Genomic DNA, 16,957 nt, shown 5'->3' on the forward strand with positions numbered 1-16,957 from the left:
TATTTATTATTATAGTTTATTAGCATACACTTGCCGACTGCATTTCTTGTACTTATTTTGATCATTTCATATTCTAGTGATCCGTGCATGTGTGTTTATGTGCCGTATTCCCTGCTGTCTGTTTGTGTTTGCATGCTCTGTGTGTTATTCCCTCCCCGCTGTATTCCACCATTGCTTACCTTTGTTTGTGTATTCCTGTACCATGTGAGCTGCTGTTTGTTTGTCTGCCCTGGTCTGTTCTCATTGGTTGTTATCTGTGCATCTTCATTGGTTGTTGTTTGTCTGTCTGTGCCCATTGGTCCTGGTGTGCGGCTGCGGGCCAATGGGATGTGTCTGAAGCCTGGTATTCATTTGTATAAGGGGGCGGACGAAGCCTATAAGAAGGCTCACAGCGCCGTTCTAGGAGTTGTTGTTGTGCTGGTTGTCAGTGTCGGAGAGGGAAGTGCTGCCGTCCCAAACGCACCGGCAGTCTTCCCAGCCGCCCTTCCCCCATATAGGTGGCAGGGGTGCTGTGCCTGCTGGAAGTATGGGCATTAAATGGTGTTTTGCTCCCGTCTGACTTCCCACCACCAGTATTGCCACTGCCAGCGTCACCACTGCTCGAGTGCACACACGACCGACAGCATTGCCACCCTCTGTAAAGGCACCCCCTTACAGGTTAAACGGGCGCCCCGTAGCAGAATTTCCATGAGAAGACTCCACCCATTATCAAAGCTTTATTTGATTTATTTTTTCATTTCTCCCCGTCTAAGTTTTGTTGTCTTTTTCATTGTACATCACGAGTTGGCTCTTATGACCAAGACAAAGGTCAGTTATACAAGCTAAAAAAGGACTATATTAAATTAAGTCAATGGTAATTAATAATACAATATTTACTGTGTTGACTCGCTTTCTTTCCTTGAAGAAAAAATGTAAGCATAAAAAAATCAAATATGACAAATATGTTGATTTTGTATCAATAGTGCGTCCTGGAATATTGTGATTACATACTGGAGTTCGTATATGTGAAGAGGAACACATTGATTGGCTGTGCTAACAGTCACTTCGGGCTCACATTTTAGGGTCCTCCTACATTTTGTCCCATAATTCAAGAACTGCTTCACACCCTTGCAGGTCGGGAGGTAGATTTACAGTTCAAATTCATTCTCTCACATTCACAGTCCCCCATAATTACACTATGTAACACAGTTTTTGTTCCTGGGTAGTAAGTGTTATTTCCTAATTGCTTATGCCTCAAAAGTATAGAAAATGGCTATTATTCCCCACAAACTTTGCTTTTGTGACCAGGACAGTGATATTTTGAAATTTACCTATTTCCAATGAGAAAACGGGCGAATTTGTGTCTTTTCGTTCACATAAAGTCAGAAAAAAACAACATATGAATCCAAATTAACATGTATTTATACTAAAGTAATACAAAAATGACTACAAAAGATTTAGAAGTGAGTAGTTTTTCGAGATTTACGATATACTGTAAATCACTTTCACGAATCAGCCCCCAAATGTAGTCTCCCATCATGTTCTCGTTATACTGTCCTTGGTAGCGGCGTTCAAAGTCCAGTATATCCTGGTGGAAGCGCTCGCCTTGCTCCTCCGAGTACGCTCCCATGTTCTCCTTGAATTTATCAAGATGAGCATCAAGGATATGGACTTTAAGGGACATCCTACAGCCCATTGTGCCGTAGTTCTTCACCAGAGTCTCAACCAGCTCCACATAGATTTCGGCCTTGTGATTGCCCAGGAAGCCCCGAACCACTGCGACAAAGCTGTTCCAAGCCGCTTTCTCCTTACTAGTGAGCTTCTTGGGGAATTCATTGCACTCCAGGATCTTCTTTATCTGTGGTCCGACGAAGACACCGGCTTTGACCTTTGCCTCAGACAGCTTAGGGAAGAAGTCTTGAAGGTACTTGAAGGCTGCCGACTCCTTATCTAGAGCTCTGACAAATTGTTTCATAAGGCCCAATTTGATGTGCAGTGGTGGCATCAGCACCTTCTGGGGGTCCATCAGTGGCTCCCACTTGACGTTGTTTCTCCCCACAGAGAACTCGGTCCGCTGTGGCCAGTCCCGCCTGTGGTAGTGCGCCTTGGTGTCCCTGCTGTCCCAAAGGCAAAGATAGCAGGGAAACTTGGTAAAACCGCCTTGGAGACCCATCAGGAATGCCACCATTTTGAGGTCTCCTATGACCTTGATGCCATCTCAGAAAAATGCAGATATGTATCCACTTAGGCAGCTGGAACTAAACTGAACTGGTGGGCTTAAGGCCCCTGTATTTATACTACTATTTATATTACTGGAAAGTTCTAGAAAGTTCTAGAAGTTACTCCAAGTTTACTCAGCACTGAATCTATCTGGAATGTTCTGGAAAATAGGTAAATTTCAAAATATCACTGTCCTGGTCACAAAAGCAAAGTTTGTGGGGAATAATAGCCATTTTCTATACTTTTGAGGCATAAGCAATTAGGAAATAACACTTACTACCCAGGAACCAAAAAAAAAAAAATTGTTACACGGTGTTATTCTTTGTTTTATCTAAATAGATTCAGTTCTTTCATCCTATCTTCGTAGCTGATTGCTGAACAGTGTGTTGCATGTTCGTGGGAAATGCGAGACTTATGAAAAGTAAATGATCTGTCTATACTGCTGTGGTGCATATCCCCTGAATATGAATACCTGAAAGTGTATTAGTATTGTAACTGGACTAATTAATGCAATCTCTGTGTCTTGAGAAAAATGGTCTCTTTCCTGGCAGACGCAAGGAAGACATAAAGCATCTATGTCCCGGGTGGAAAAGGACATTAAGGGGGTGATGTAAGGATACACTCAAAGTGATTTGTGGGTGCAAGCCCCCCATAATGTTGCCGTAAATCGTGTTTAGCAGCCATAAAGTCTGATGTTACCAGTCGCTAAAAATGTAAAGAATGGTGTTCACCTGGCGTTCTGCACCCGCTATCAAATTTGCACTCAAATGAAGAAAGCAGCATGGAATTGGGTGGGATCTGGATACTAGGCGGGCACAAACATTATAATGTGATGTGAGGATTTTGCCTGGCAAATAGGCATTTGCTGACCCTCCAAAAACTTTACACCTCTTCTTACAAGGTGCAAACCATTGTAGAAGTGAGTAACTAAGAGCTGTATAAAAGCACACACCTGCAGAGACCTGTCATTGGCTTCAGGATGGCTGCTGTGGTACACTTCCTGATGCAGCGACACTTTGCTCTTGTTGAGGAGAGGCAGGAACACTTTCGGAGGAGAAAGGCAAGACGAAGAAAACCCTGCATATTCAATCCCAGGGTCACTTTGTTTGGGATGCCGGAGGATGCGGTGCTAAAGCGCTATCGTCTCACTCAGCAGGTCATCCTAGACCTAATAGCTGAATTGAGGGATGAGCTAGACCCCCGCGTCAATCTAGAGACCGCTATCCCTGCACATGTGAAAGTGCTGTGTTCTCTACACTACTAAACCTCTCCTTTCAGACGACAGTTGGAATGACTGGAAAAGTGTTTCCCAAACTGTTTGATTGGCAACCCAAATGAATACAGAAATAGTGAACCCATGACTCACAATCATTCACTATTCAGTGTTTCAACATAAATACTTAACCAATCAAAAAAGCGACGTTTCATTTATATGTAACTACACTACACTATATAAGCATTCAGACTTTGATAGTTTTACAGGTTGCTAAAATGTTTGCTTTTATTAATTATTAGTATAAAATGGTATTAAACTAACATACCAATTTAAAATTGTGTTGAATACCAGTTTTAATTTTCAAATCAACACCAAGCACTGCAAACATACCGACAACCTGTCAAAGATTAGGCCAGTCAGTCACACCTGACACTTACTACACTACACGTTACATACATGGTCACAACTGAAAATACTGCTTCACACAGATAGGTGGTGGTGGATGGCAGTAAAATTGAAACTGCCTTACCAGCGAGTTCTGGGTATTTGCCTACAGCAAGGAGCCACACCTTCTTCAGAGGTAAATTGTTAAATGTACCTTTTACTGACAGATCGATGAGCTGTGACTCCAGTTTGTATGGCATAGAGAGATTTGCTACATCCACCGCAAAAGAATCAGCAGCCATACTCATCATGTGGGTTTCTAGGAAAGTAGTCCTGAAGCTTATCATAAAGGGCTTTTAAATGCTGGTCAATTACTCTTTGGTAATGCAGACATCAAACTCCTCGGTCTTTTCAATACATTCAGACAGAAGTGGGAACATTTCAGAACGACATTCTGTCATTTGTTTCTGCCACAGTTGCAGCTTTACTTTGAATGCCTCAATTTTGCAGTGCTGCTCAAAATATTACCACATTTTCCCTGCATTGCTAAATGTAATTAGTTTAGGTAAGTGGATAAATCTGCAAGGCATGCCAGCTAAAGAAGCCAATTATTATCTTGAATAAAATCAGCAAGGGGTGCTTTTTTCAGTGAGGAAGGAACGCACCTCTTCTCAAAGCTCAAATAGATGCTGCAGCATCTTCCCACAGGAAAGCCAATGTATTTCAGTGTGCAGTTCATGATTGGCTAATTCACAGTACAAACCTTAAAAGCAACGTGCATTTAAAGCACCAGTCTCAATATAGTTCACAACCTTAACTGCTGCATTTACAACATCATGAAGTTCAATCACACATGTTCTACAGGTCAGAGCTTCACAGTGTAGAAAGCAGTGGAATTACTTTTAACTTTTCTGCAGCACTAGCACCCAGGATTTTGCTGCACATGTCGAGTACCGCTGGTAATATTAGTTCCTCAGAAGTTGTGTGCAGTTTTTTGTTTTTTGCAATATGCAATATGCATTGCAACCAGGTAGGACACATTCAGCGCCTTCTCTGAGACAGTGACTGATTTTTTAAGAAAGTCTTGCTGTTTAGTTCATTGATCAGCTTTCTTCTGGATGCAATCTGGATGCCGTGTCTCAAAATGCCTCTTCAATTTGGATGGCTTAAGCCTTTCGTGAGCCAATACTACACAATAAATGACACACTGAGTACGTGGATCATGCTTATTTCCAATGTAAGAAGAAATAAAGTTAATATAAGAAGGAAGGTAATTGCGAGGATTTTTTTCTTTGAGCTGCAAGTAGGATTAGACATTTTTCGTTCTGCATCCATTTTAACAACTGTTTTCAAAATCACAAGTAACCGCAAATAAAATGTCTTCTTACGCTTTTATTTTTCAGTTAATGTTTACATAATTACTGCTAATGATTTGTATGCAAATTATATTTAATTTGAATATAAGCACAAGAAGTTGTATAGCGGTGGCGGTACTGGCCTACTGTGCCCTCCTCCCCCAGTAACTACCACCTCCCCTCTTTTGAGTACCAACTTACCTCCTTTGCCTCCCCTCACCGCACTACCCTCCTTGTCATCTATCGTCCCCCCAGCCACCCTCCTCATTCTTTGACCATCTTGACTGCCTCCTCTCCTCCCTCTCCCCCACACTTTCATTCTCCTAGGTGATTCCAACCTCCACCTACATTGTTCACCCATTGCTTCTGCCGTGCCCTGTTTAACCTCCTGCTTCTCCCCCCCCCCCCCCACTCACACATCTGGTAATACCCTTGACCTTATCTTCCTTTCCGGTTGTAAGGCATCATCATCCATCAGAACTGCCCCTTGACCTCCCTCTGACCATTTTTTCTCTCCCTTACCCTTACTTTACCCCCTCCCCCTCCCTCCACCCCTTCACCCTCACTCCGTAATTTCCGTACCCTTAACACCGGTTCCCTGATCTCCCTCTCTTCTTCGTTGCTTCCTCTGATTTCTCCTCCCTTCACCCGGACTTAGCCCTGCCACCCTATCTACTGCATTATCTTCTTCCCTCAACTCCCTAGCACCCCCACATCCTTATTCTCCTTCACTTAGGCCTCCTCAACCTTGGCTTACGTCTTACCTTAAAATGGAACGACGTTCCTTGCGTCAGATTGAGCGACTCTGGAAGTCCTCCCCCTCACCTTTGAACTTCCAACCCTACCACGCCCTCCTCTTCAATTTCCACTCTACTCTGGAACTAGCCAAACACGATTACTCCCTAACCCTCATAAGTGCTCTGGCCCCACATCTCCGTCACCTTTTTTCAACCCTCAATAAGCTACTCCATCCTCCTCCCTACTCCATCCAAATCTCCATCCCTCCCAACCCTCATCGCTAGTGATCCCTCTCACTATTTCACCACCAAAATCTCCCCCAGACTAGCCCCCACCCCAGCTTCCCATTCCACCTCCACTTGCCCATAATGCCCTCTTTACTGCTTTCCTCCCCACATCCTTACCTGAACTCTCCTCCACCATTGCCAAGCCCCACCCTACCTCTTCCCCCCTGGACCCTGTCCCTGCCTCCCTCATACCCTCACTCCTCCCTCTTATCCTCCCTTACCTAGTCTCCCTCTTTAACTCCTCTCTCTCCACTGGTATCTGTCCTACCATCTTCAAATCAGCTACCATCATCCCTCTGTTAAAAAAACCCTCTCTTGACCCTGCCTGCCCAATCTCATCTCCCATATTTCTCAAAGCTCCTTGAGTGGTTAGTCCACTCACGCCTATCACATTACATATCCGTCAATTCCCTTTACCCCCAATTTCAATCTGGCTTCCGTCCCTCCCATTCCACTGAGACCGCCCTCCTCACTGTCCAGAATCATCTGGCCAACTTCTCCCATGTCGGCCTCTCCTCAATTCTCATTCTCCTTGACCTTTCCTCTGCCTTTGACACAGTCAATCACCCCAGCCTCACTTCACCTCCCCCCCCCCCCTCTGACTGTCGGTGTCCCCTAGGGCTCTGTCCTGGGACCCTTGCTATTTTCCCTGTACATCTCACCCCTTGAAGCTCTTATTTCCTCATTTAACTTCCCCCATCATTTCTTTACTGATGACATCTAGATTTTCTTTTCGTTCCCCTCTTTTACCCCCGACCTTGCCGCCCGTATATCAGCTTGCTTGGTTGCTATCCAGTCTTGGATGGCGCACCTAAACCTCCTCATCAACCCATCTCCCTCTTTTCCCCCACCCTGCCCCACCATCTCATTCCCTCCCTTGTCCCTCATTCCATCTCTCTCTCTGCTTGTAACCTTGGTGTTATCTTCGACTCTACCCTCTCCTTTTCTGACCATATCTCAGCCATAACAATCACCTGCTGTTTGCACCTATTCAACATCCACAAAATATGCCCCTCCATTTCCTTTTCTGCTACTAAACTCCTGGTCCACTCTCATTTTCACTCGCCTTGACTTCTGTAATTCTCTCCTCCTTGGCCTCCCCTCCTATGCTTTTACACCATTACAACAAATTCAAAATGCCTCTGCCCGTATCATATTCAACCTCCCCCGCTTCTTCTCTACCTCCCCTCTCCTCCTCCAGTTACACTGGCTCCCTGTCTATTGTTGTTGCCTGTTCAAATTCCTTACCTTTGTGTACAAATCTCTCCATGGTCTTGCCCCAGGCTGCACTGATCACATACTATGTTCCTCCACGTCCCTTACACTCCCAATCCCTATTGTCCCTCTCTGTCCCACCCTCGACTTGTGCCCAATCCCGTTTCTGTCTTCTATATATTCTTAAGACATTTCAGGTGGCTGTATCACATCAATATCTATTAAAGGGGTTCAAGCTAATGAAATAATTCCATTAATCTTACCTGTCGGGTATTTCTCTATGAATGAAACATTATGGCAAGCATACCTTTTCATTCTGTAGAACGATGCCTTGCTTGGGATCTGGCCCACACCACTTGCCCCCTGGAGCTCTCTTTCCTCTTATGGCTACCAGTCTGAAACATTTGAAAGCATGTCAGTCCCTAGGGTAAGTGGCTGGTTATTTAATGACAGGGCAGAAGTTGTTAAAAGGTGGACAGAGTATCCTAATACTTGGAGGCTAGCGTATATGCAACATATATCAAAAACAGGCTATCTTACATGTGAGGTAAAGGACAAGAGTCTAGAACAGGGGTTCCCAAAGTGTGGCCCTGTCGTCTGCGGCCCTCGTCAAACACTTGTAAGATTTTTCTATATTTTCTTGGAAAGAAAAGACGGGCCTTACAAGTTAATTTTCTGCTCAAAATTAGCTACTGCACCGCGCTACTGTAACAAGGATTTCTGGCTCCTTTTACACATGTGGCCACTCCCCAATTAGCATCAGTTACCTAACTGGGGAAAGGCCACACCTGTGATTGCTGACAGGGACAGATTTAACCCCATCCCTGCCACCCTTACATTCCCACACACACACTTTACACGGGCAGAGGGTCCGCCCTGCCACACAAGCCAAACAAAAGAAATGACCTTCAAATTGCACAAGTGATCTAACATGGGATTCGATGAACATGGTAAAAAATAGAACCTGGCAACAGACAAGTTCATTTCTCCAAACAACAGCAATGTTCAAATACACTATATTAGGAGGCTGTGTGGTCCAGTGGTTAAAGAAAAGGGCTTGTAACCAGAAAGTCCCCGGTTCAAATCCCACCTCAGCCACGGACTCATTGTGTGAACCTGAGCAAGTCACTTAACTTCCTTGTGCTCTGTCTTTCGGGTGAGAAGTAATTGTAAGTGACTCTGCAGCTTATGCATAGTTCACATAACCTAGTCTCTGTAAGTCGCCTTGGATAAAGGCGTCTGCTAAATAAACAAATAATACTATGGTAGTTCCGGTAAAGGTGAGATATAACATTTTTGGCCGTCACTTATAGGCTACATTTCCAGCTTGTCATTTACCTGTTCCATATGGTACAAAATCCTGAGACTACATTAAAAAACATCCTGCAAAACCCTTCCACTGGTCAGATTGATGTTTTAATCATCAAGTAAAGTTCAGCTGGGCAGGTAACCAGTACAGATCACTCTGACACTCTGCAGCTCCATGTCATCACAGAACAGGTTGACCTGCTTGTACCAAAGATGATTTCCCTGCCTGTGATTTTACTACTACCATGTCTTCATCCAAACAATGTGGGGAAGCTATAAAAAAACCAACAAGATGCTCGGATATATTGTGAGGTGTTGAATTTAAATCAAGGGAAGTAATGTTAAAACTTTACAATGCATTAGTAAGACCTCATCTAGAATATTGTGTTCAATTCTGGCCACCTTGTTACAAAAAGGATATTGCTGCTCTAGAAAGAGTGCAAAGAAGAGCAACCAGAATTATCCCGGGTTTAAAAGGCCTGTCGTATGCAGACAGGCTAAAAGAATTGAATCTATTCAGTCTTGAACAAAGAAAACTACACGGTGATCTGATTCAAGCATTCAAGATCCTAAAAGGTATAGACAGTGTCGACCCAGGAGACTTTTTTGACCTGAAAAAAGAAACAAGGACCAGGGGTCACAAATGGAGATTAGATAAAGGGGCATTCAGAACAGAAAATAGGAGGCACTTTTTTACACAGAGAATTGTGAGGGTCTGGAACCAACTCTCCAGTAATGTTGTTGAAGCTGACACCCTGGGATCCTTCAAGAAGCTGCTTGATGAGATTCTGGGATCAATAAGCTACTAACAACAAAACAAGCAAGATGGGCCGAATGGCCTCCTCTCGTTTGTAAACTTTCTTATGTTCTTATGTTCTTACCTATGATTTTACTCTGTTTAAATGTTCAATCGTATTTTGATGGCTGCTGGAGAAACTCATCAAAATGGCAGAATTTTTCTTTTTTGTTGAAATTCAGTGCCACACATGTGCTTTTCAGAGGTTGCTGAGTGGCAGTCTAAACTATATTAACCCGAGTTTGAGAACCATTGTCCTCAGACTAGGCATACGGTACACATTTAGTATAGCTTGCTGGCCCAGCTCAGCCAAGAAGGCTTTACAATGGGATCCTGTCATTCAAAACATGGGAGGGTGGGAGGCTAGAAAAGAAGATCCCAGATTGTAAAACCAAAGGCTCATGAGAGAGAGGAACAAACAATCCATAGACTACAGTCATGTGAGGTGATGGGGGCGGGGAATACTAGATAAGCAGAGTCTGTCAGGCGGTGGGGGGGGGGGCACCCCCAAATAAGCAATCCATTCCACTCCCACTAATCTCATTTTAAAGCAAGAAAGCAAAAAAAAAAAGCAGAAAAGCAAAAAACTATCAGCGTTTGGTGATTTACAGTACAGCTTCTGATCACTTAACCTCAAGCCCTTTCTCTCTAGAAAGTTGACCAGCTGTCTCAGTGTGAGACCTGATAGCAGGTGATCTTCCTTCACTGTAGCCCAAGTCCTGAATGGACGATTGTGACAAAGAGAGAGTGAATTCTTGTTTTAGATCTCCCTTCCGACCGGTGAGGGCACTGGGGAGGAGGAGCAGGCAGAGCCGCGGTGCGCAACGTCACAGACCCGGTCGGGAAGCGCAGTGGCAATCACGCATTGGCTGACGGCGGTTGCCCTCGCTGACCAATGGGGACGGGACGGGGCGTACAAAAGGGGGCGTGGCCCGGGGTTCTGTTCCTTCTGGCAAGGTACAGTGCGTGTGAGAGAGAGAGAGAGAGAGAGAGAGAGAGAGAGAGAGAGAGAGAGAGAGAGAAACGAGGAGGGAAGCACGGGGAAGAACCGCCCGGCCGCAGAGGTCGAGAAGAGGGCCAACACCCGCACCCCAGTTTGTCCTGACTCCCTGCCTCGCTTCGCCCAAGGATGCCTGCCTCGCTTCGCCCAAGGATGCCTGCCTCGCTTCGCCCAAGGATGCCTGCCTCGCTTCGCCCAAGGATGCCTGCCTCGCTTCGCCCAAGGATGCCTGCCACGCTTCGCCCAAGGATGCTCGCCACGCTTCGCCCAAGGATGTCTGTCTGGCATCGCCTGGGGTTGCCAGCCGCTCCGCATCGCCTGGGGCTGCCTGTTCCGCATCGCCTGGGGCTGCCTTTTGCTCCACACAGGGTGCAGGGTGCGAGGGCGGACACCAGGGAGTCCTCGTAGTTTTCGGCTAACGCCACGGCCTAGTCAGAAAACCGGGATTCAGATGGGGGAGGCCATTGTGATGGAACAATTCTGCCATGTGGTCAGGGCTGAGACGCAGGCGTGGGTACGCCGGCATAACCCCACGACGCTGGAGCAGGCCGTGGCGTTAGCCGAAAACTACGAGGACTCCCTGGTGTCCGCCCTCGCACCCTGCACCCTGTGTGGAGCAAAAGGCAGCCCCAGGCGATGCGGAACAGGCAGCCCCAGGCGATGCGGAGCGGCTGGCAACCCCAGGCGATGCGGAGCGGCTGGCAACCCCAGGCGATGCCAGACAGACATCCTTGGGCGAAGCGTGGCGAGCATCCTTGGGCGAAGCGTGGCAGGCATCCTTGGGCGAAGCGAGGCAGGCATCCTTGGGCGAAGCGAGGCAGGCATCCTTGGGCGAAGCGAGGCAGGCATCCTTGGGCGAAGCGAGGCAGGGAGTCAGGACAAACTGGGGTGCGGGTGTTGGCCCTCTTCTCGACCTCTGCGGCCGGGCGGTTCTTCCCCGTGCTTCCCTCCTCGTTTCTCTCTCTCTCTCTCTCTCTCTCTCTCTCTCACACGCACTGTACCTTGCCAGAAGGAACAGAACCCCGGGCAACGCCCCCTTTTGTACGCCCCGTCCCGTCCCCATTGGTCAGCGAGGGCAACCGCCGTCAGCCAATGCGTGATTGCCACTGCGCTTCCCGACCGGGTCTGTGATGTTGCGCACCGCGGCTCTGCCTGCTCCTCCTCCCCAGTGCCCTCACCGGTCGGAAGGGAGATCTAAAACAAGAATTCACTCTCTCTTTGTCACAACGATGCAGAGGGAAAAGTGAGTGACCTGATATCTTCATAGACTTTATCCACAAGTTTAAATTCAATTATCAGCCAAAACTTTTCTCTTCTTGTCTTTACCTTTGAATGGTGATAGAGACTAAAACTATTTAAAAGACTTGAATAGCCACCTGTGTCCACGTAACTACAGCACTGTAACAATGCATAAATGACTGAAAAGAACACATTGAGATGTAATGTGTTACAGTAGATGAAATTAAACTGTTAATACCCAACAGTGCCAGCAGGCACATCCAGAGCCACAGCGCAGGCAGCCAGAGACTTCCTCAGTGTCGGGTATCACAGAATCTAAATCTACTCTCACTGTAATACCAGACAGGTCTTGCATCAGGGTATCTATCCTACAGTACAGTGTAATACACCAGCCCCCTGCTGAGAATTGAGCACTCAGATGGCTCTGGCAGCTCTCTGAACCCAGCTGTTTGCACACATCAACTAACACATTTTTAAAAATGTTTTATAGCAGTTTCTGATCTCTGTTTTAGTGATATATAATTAAGGGTCCCGATTTTCGGTAAAACATTTATTTACAGATAACTACCTGCGCAATTTCAGGTTCAAGTTGGCTGTATTTATTTTTTAAACAGATAAATGCAGAACACAGGCATGAGAATGCTTCCCACGGATTTGTTTCAGTTTGTATCTGGTTTGCTGCTGTTTGTTAGAAAAATTGTATTGCCGAATATGTGAAAGAATTGCCCGAATGTGCAATGGAAACGGGAACATAAAAGCTGCAGAGTGTCAGCGGACATTCAGAAATCCTCAGAGAGAATAAAACAACACTGAACAAGCAAGCAGCATGCAAGACTTATTGGAACCGATTTTTACCATTTCATGGTCCTTAAAATAAGTGCTGATAAATGAATTTTGTAAAAAAAAAAATATAGCCGAAAAATGGAAGCCCTACATATAGTAAATGAATAAGTCATTTGTAATGCTTCTCTTATTATAGCAGAAATCATTTCACACAGTTGGAGCAGCCAGAACCCAAACTGCATGCAATGACATCTTAGAACAACAAGAGACACCCTACACACCACATATTAACTCATAATAGGATGTCTTTCAGCAAAACCTGTGTATTTTAAAGAAAATGGATCCCACTTTAGGTAACGGGTATAAGGATACCTCAAAACTAAAAGGGATTCAAATTCCTTCCTTCCAAATGGTCTGTTATCCACTTGTAAATTAACCTTGAAATCGATAGAAGCTTGCTGTACCATGTTAAAAAGGTCTCAAAAGAAGATATGGAAAGGGTCTGAATATTTTGTCACAATGGGAAAGAACAGAAAGTGCTGTCTTTATAAACTAGCAGTTTGTACTGTAACTGGGAGCGGTGTTGCCATGTAATCCTTAACCCCCCACATTCTTTGCCCCTATAAGGAGATCATTGCTGGGAGATGCATGGGGAGCTTGGCTCTTCCTGCATTGACATTTCAGACTCTGTCACTGATATCAGAGGTAAGACTGTGTCACTGAGATTGCTGCACAGCACTGAAATGGATGGGAATGCAATAGTGCTGTGCGTGTGTACTGTCTGTTCAGCTCCAGACATTTGGAAGAGTTATGTTTCAATGAAGGTGCTTTACTCCCTGTTCTGTTCACAGTAGAAGCTAATCCCAGATTTGATGCAGTATTAGTTTTTCTTCAGTGTAGACACACTAAGGCTACATACACACACACTGCAGTTGGCTCGACAACCGTACAAACGGCACTCGCTGCGGTTGTTTGTTGTACACACACGTCTTTCATTACTGAAGTGAGTGCACTCCCTGTTTAAACAAACCACTGAACTTGGGCCATCATGACATGCCGATTGTGAGGTTTTGTGTGACAGCTGGCTGTCGTTTGTGTTTTTGTTTATGCGTTTGGAAGAAGGTTCTGTACGTAAACGATCGAGAGCTCGTCAAGCACAGCTCTGCTCTTTACTGCAAAACCAGCGGAGACGCCGTTCAGCTTTTTCTGCACCGCTAAATACAGTGGCGATGATCTGCAGCACCATGCCAGTAGATCGAAACATTTAGGCCATCTTCTGACCAGAAGGCTGGTGGAAACAACTTGAGTGGTTATACAACTGCACTTTGATTAAATATAAAAAGTATATTATATGTATGCACTATTTACCATTGTATGAATTTACTATTCATCAATATTACAAAATCAACTTGGCTCATCACGCACCTATATATATTTTTTTAGCCATGTTTATCACACGGAAATGTCTGATAAACAATGACATCATTAGTTGCGCAGAAATCCACTGAGCACCAGGTGTGGTTGTGTTAGTGCAGTTGTAATAAACACACACAGTTAGTGCGCATTAACTAACCAAACTGAATTAATAACCACACTCGATACTTGTTCCGAACAGGATTAACTAGTGCTGTTGTCACTGCCCTTAGGTGAACTCACAGCCGCGTTTAGCCTGTGTGTGCATGTAGCATGAAGCTGGAGTTGACTGTGCAGTGCAGTTCTTTGTACTGTACATGTGTAAATCTTTACATGCATGACACATGTGCAATCAAAAAAGTAAGTTGCATTATTTTGGTAATGTGGCTTAGTTTGTTTACACTCACACTAACGTGGGGTAAAAATGGTTCCAGTAGCAATGAATGCAGACTTGGAACTACCCCTGTAGGTGGATTAGTTAGTCCAGTTGTCAGTCACACTCAAAGACGCACTAATTTGATTTGATTTAATTTGAACACCTGTGCGAGCTTCCCTGTTGACTGTTGCATTGTGATGGGCAAGTTGAAACTAATAATCAAATAAGTCTCAATCTCTCACCTTTAGACCTACATTGCTAATGCAAAAAGCACTGGTGAGGAGCAGTCTAAGAAAGCAGCCACCGTCAGTAATTTATCACCCAAATGTGTATTACTACAGGTGGGAAATAAACGCATTTCTAGCAATAAAAAAGTGATCACAGAATGCTGTAATGTTATACTGGGTGGATTTTTACCATTAGAAGTGGGTCAGGATAAAACTGAAAGTGCCGCTGTGGCAGGCTGGTTGAGTCGTGACGTCAGGCCAGATGCAGGAACCAAACAAAACTGACACCAGATGCAGGAACCAAACAAAACTGACACCAGTACTGCAGTTAAAGGCGCTTGCGCCATTTTATTTAAATAATACAAAAATAAATGAAAAGTTTAAACACAGTGCTCACAGAGCGAAATAAAATATTTAAAGAAAACAAATCTCATGCACAAAATAAACAATACCGGTCAGGCTGGGCAGTAGCCTTCACTGATCCGGTATTTCTTTTAAAGTTTCTCTCTCTCGCTCCTCTCACTCTGTCCGCTCTCACTCCTAACACCCACCCGGAGTGCAGAGAGCTGCTGGCTTTTAAGCAGGTGACCATCTCCCGATTAGCAACAAATGAATCACTTAATTAATTCGGGAGATGGCCACCTTCTGCACGAGGTTATTAATTTGGATGGGGCTTCCCATCCACGCTGCTAAACAATACAACAAAACACACGGCTACGCCGTCAATACATAAATACAAATAAACAATAACAAAACATACGGAGCTTCACCAACAAATATAAATGTAATAATAAATCATAAAACACAAATTACAAAATAACACAGAGAAGGAGGGGGAGACCCCGTTCTAAAAAAAAAAACAAATCATAACTGTACAGGGCTCCTTGCCCTGTTACAGCCTGTGGCAGGGCAGGGCCCTGCCTGTAAATAATAGTATTGTGTGGTTTGGTGTTTGGTGGTGGTTGGCAGGGATGGGGTTAATTTCCTATCCCTGCCAAAATACATGTGAGAATGTGCCTGGAGCTAATTGAATAATTGATAATTAGCTCCAGCCACATGCTATAAAAAGAGAAAATCTTTTGTTTGATGGTGGGAGTTGGTGAGTGAATAGTTTGGTGTTGGGCTGCTTTATTTTTGTTAAAGGTTCAAGTTCAGTGAAGGCTCTGCCCAGCTTGAACAGTTTTTTTTTTTTTTTTTTGTGTCGTCACCCGCCCGCTTCTTTACACTCTGCAGACTCACCGTGCAGCCGCCTCAGAGCTACAGCGTCGGAGGACAATGCAGATCTGGGCAGCTTACAGGCAAGCCCGCAGGCGCCCGGCCAGACTACAGGGGTCGCTGGTGCGCGGTAAGCCGAGGACACCCTGGCCAACCTAACCCTCCCTCCCCCCGGGCGACGCTCGGCCAATTTAGCGCTGCCCCTTCGGAGCTCCCGTCCACGGTCGGCTGTGGAATAGCCTGGACTCGAACTGGCGATGTCCAGGCTATAGAGCGCATCCTGCACTCTAGCGAGTGCTTTTACTGGATGCGCCACTCGAGAGCCCCCAGCATGAACAGTTTTGTGTTTGTTTAACAGTTTTATTTTTGCTCTGTGAGCAGTGTTTTGTTTGACTTTTTGATTGCCTTTTGTTTATTAAACAGCGCAGCAGCGCTTTAACTGCAGTTTCCTTGTCTCTGAGTCTCTCTGCCTGCCGAATACCATCTGGGCCCGCAATGCTACCCTGTCACACAGCCCCTAAAAAAAAGTACAAGTAATAGGTTTTGTTCTCATAAACAGTCACTGTATTTGTTACTCGACACACCTCTATTATGCATTATTCTAGAATTTTTACTGCCAACGACTTCTATGATGATAATATATTTTTAGGACATGACCTGATCTGCAGCCCAATAAATTCTGTGCAGCTAACCAAATGGTTTTCACATAGCTGGCATGCTATATGCAGTTGATGTAGGGTTCAGTATCAGGGGTACAGAAATAGATACACCTGCCACAGCACTGTCAATGGACAACCAGGCAAATCTGCAAGGCGTTTAAACTGTTTGGGAGGGATGCGTCGTGACCACTCATCAATCAGCACCGCTTCAAATTCCTTCAGGGCGGGTGAAAATCTGCAGCAAAGTCTGTTCTCCCGAATAACCCACTCGTGAAACATTAGTCTAATGATGTCTGCAAGGATATTACATAACCCCAAGCCCTATACATGACACCACATTCGATCTGATCCCAGAAGACAAACTGCAGACCTAGGTAAAGTCTCCAGCCCCCCTAAGCTGGGACTTCATGATCCAGTCAGTGGGTACTGAGCTGCAATACAAATGTTTAAGGCACTCCTGCGACCTCAACAGAGCTGTCAAATATGACTTCTCTCTGAATACAGAGAGTACACCAGAGTGTAACTATTAACCTGATCCTCTGCAACA

General features: G+C 45.1%; 1 long non-coding RNA gene across 1 annotated transcript in view; it reads right to left on the reverse strand.

Annotated features, from left to right (window-relative positions):
• The window catches only part of LOC131720995 (uncharacterized), a 30,249-nt gene that overhangs the window by 9,172 nt on the left and 4,120 nt on the right, over nucleotides 1-16,957 (reverse strand). The window contains exon 2 of the long non-coding RNA XR_009319803.1: nucleotides 7,702-7,789. This is a non-coding gene — a long non-coding RNA (uncharacterized LOC131720995). The remainder of the gene's footprint in view (nucleotides 1-7,701; nucleotides 7,790-16,957) is intronic.

The sequence above is a fragment of the Acipenser ruthenus genome, chromosome 46, assembly GCF_902713425.1.
Source record: "Acipenser ruthenus chromosome 46, fAciRut3.2 maternal haplotype, whole genome shotgun sequence".
Lineage (NCBI taxonomy): Eukaryota > Metazoa > Chordata > Actinopteri > Acipenseriformes > Acipenseridae > Acipenser > Acipenser ruthenus.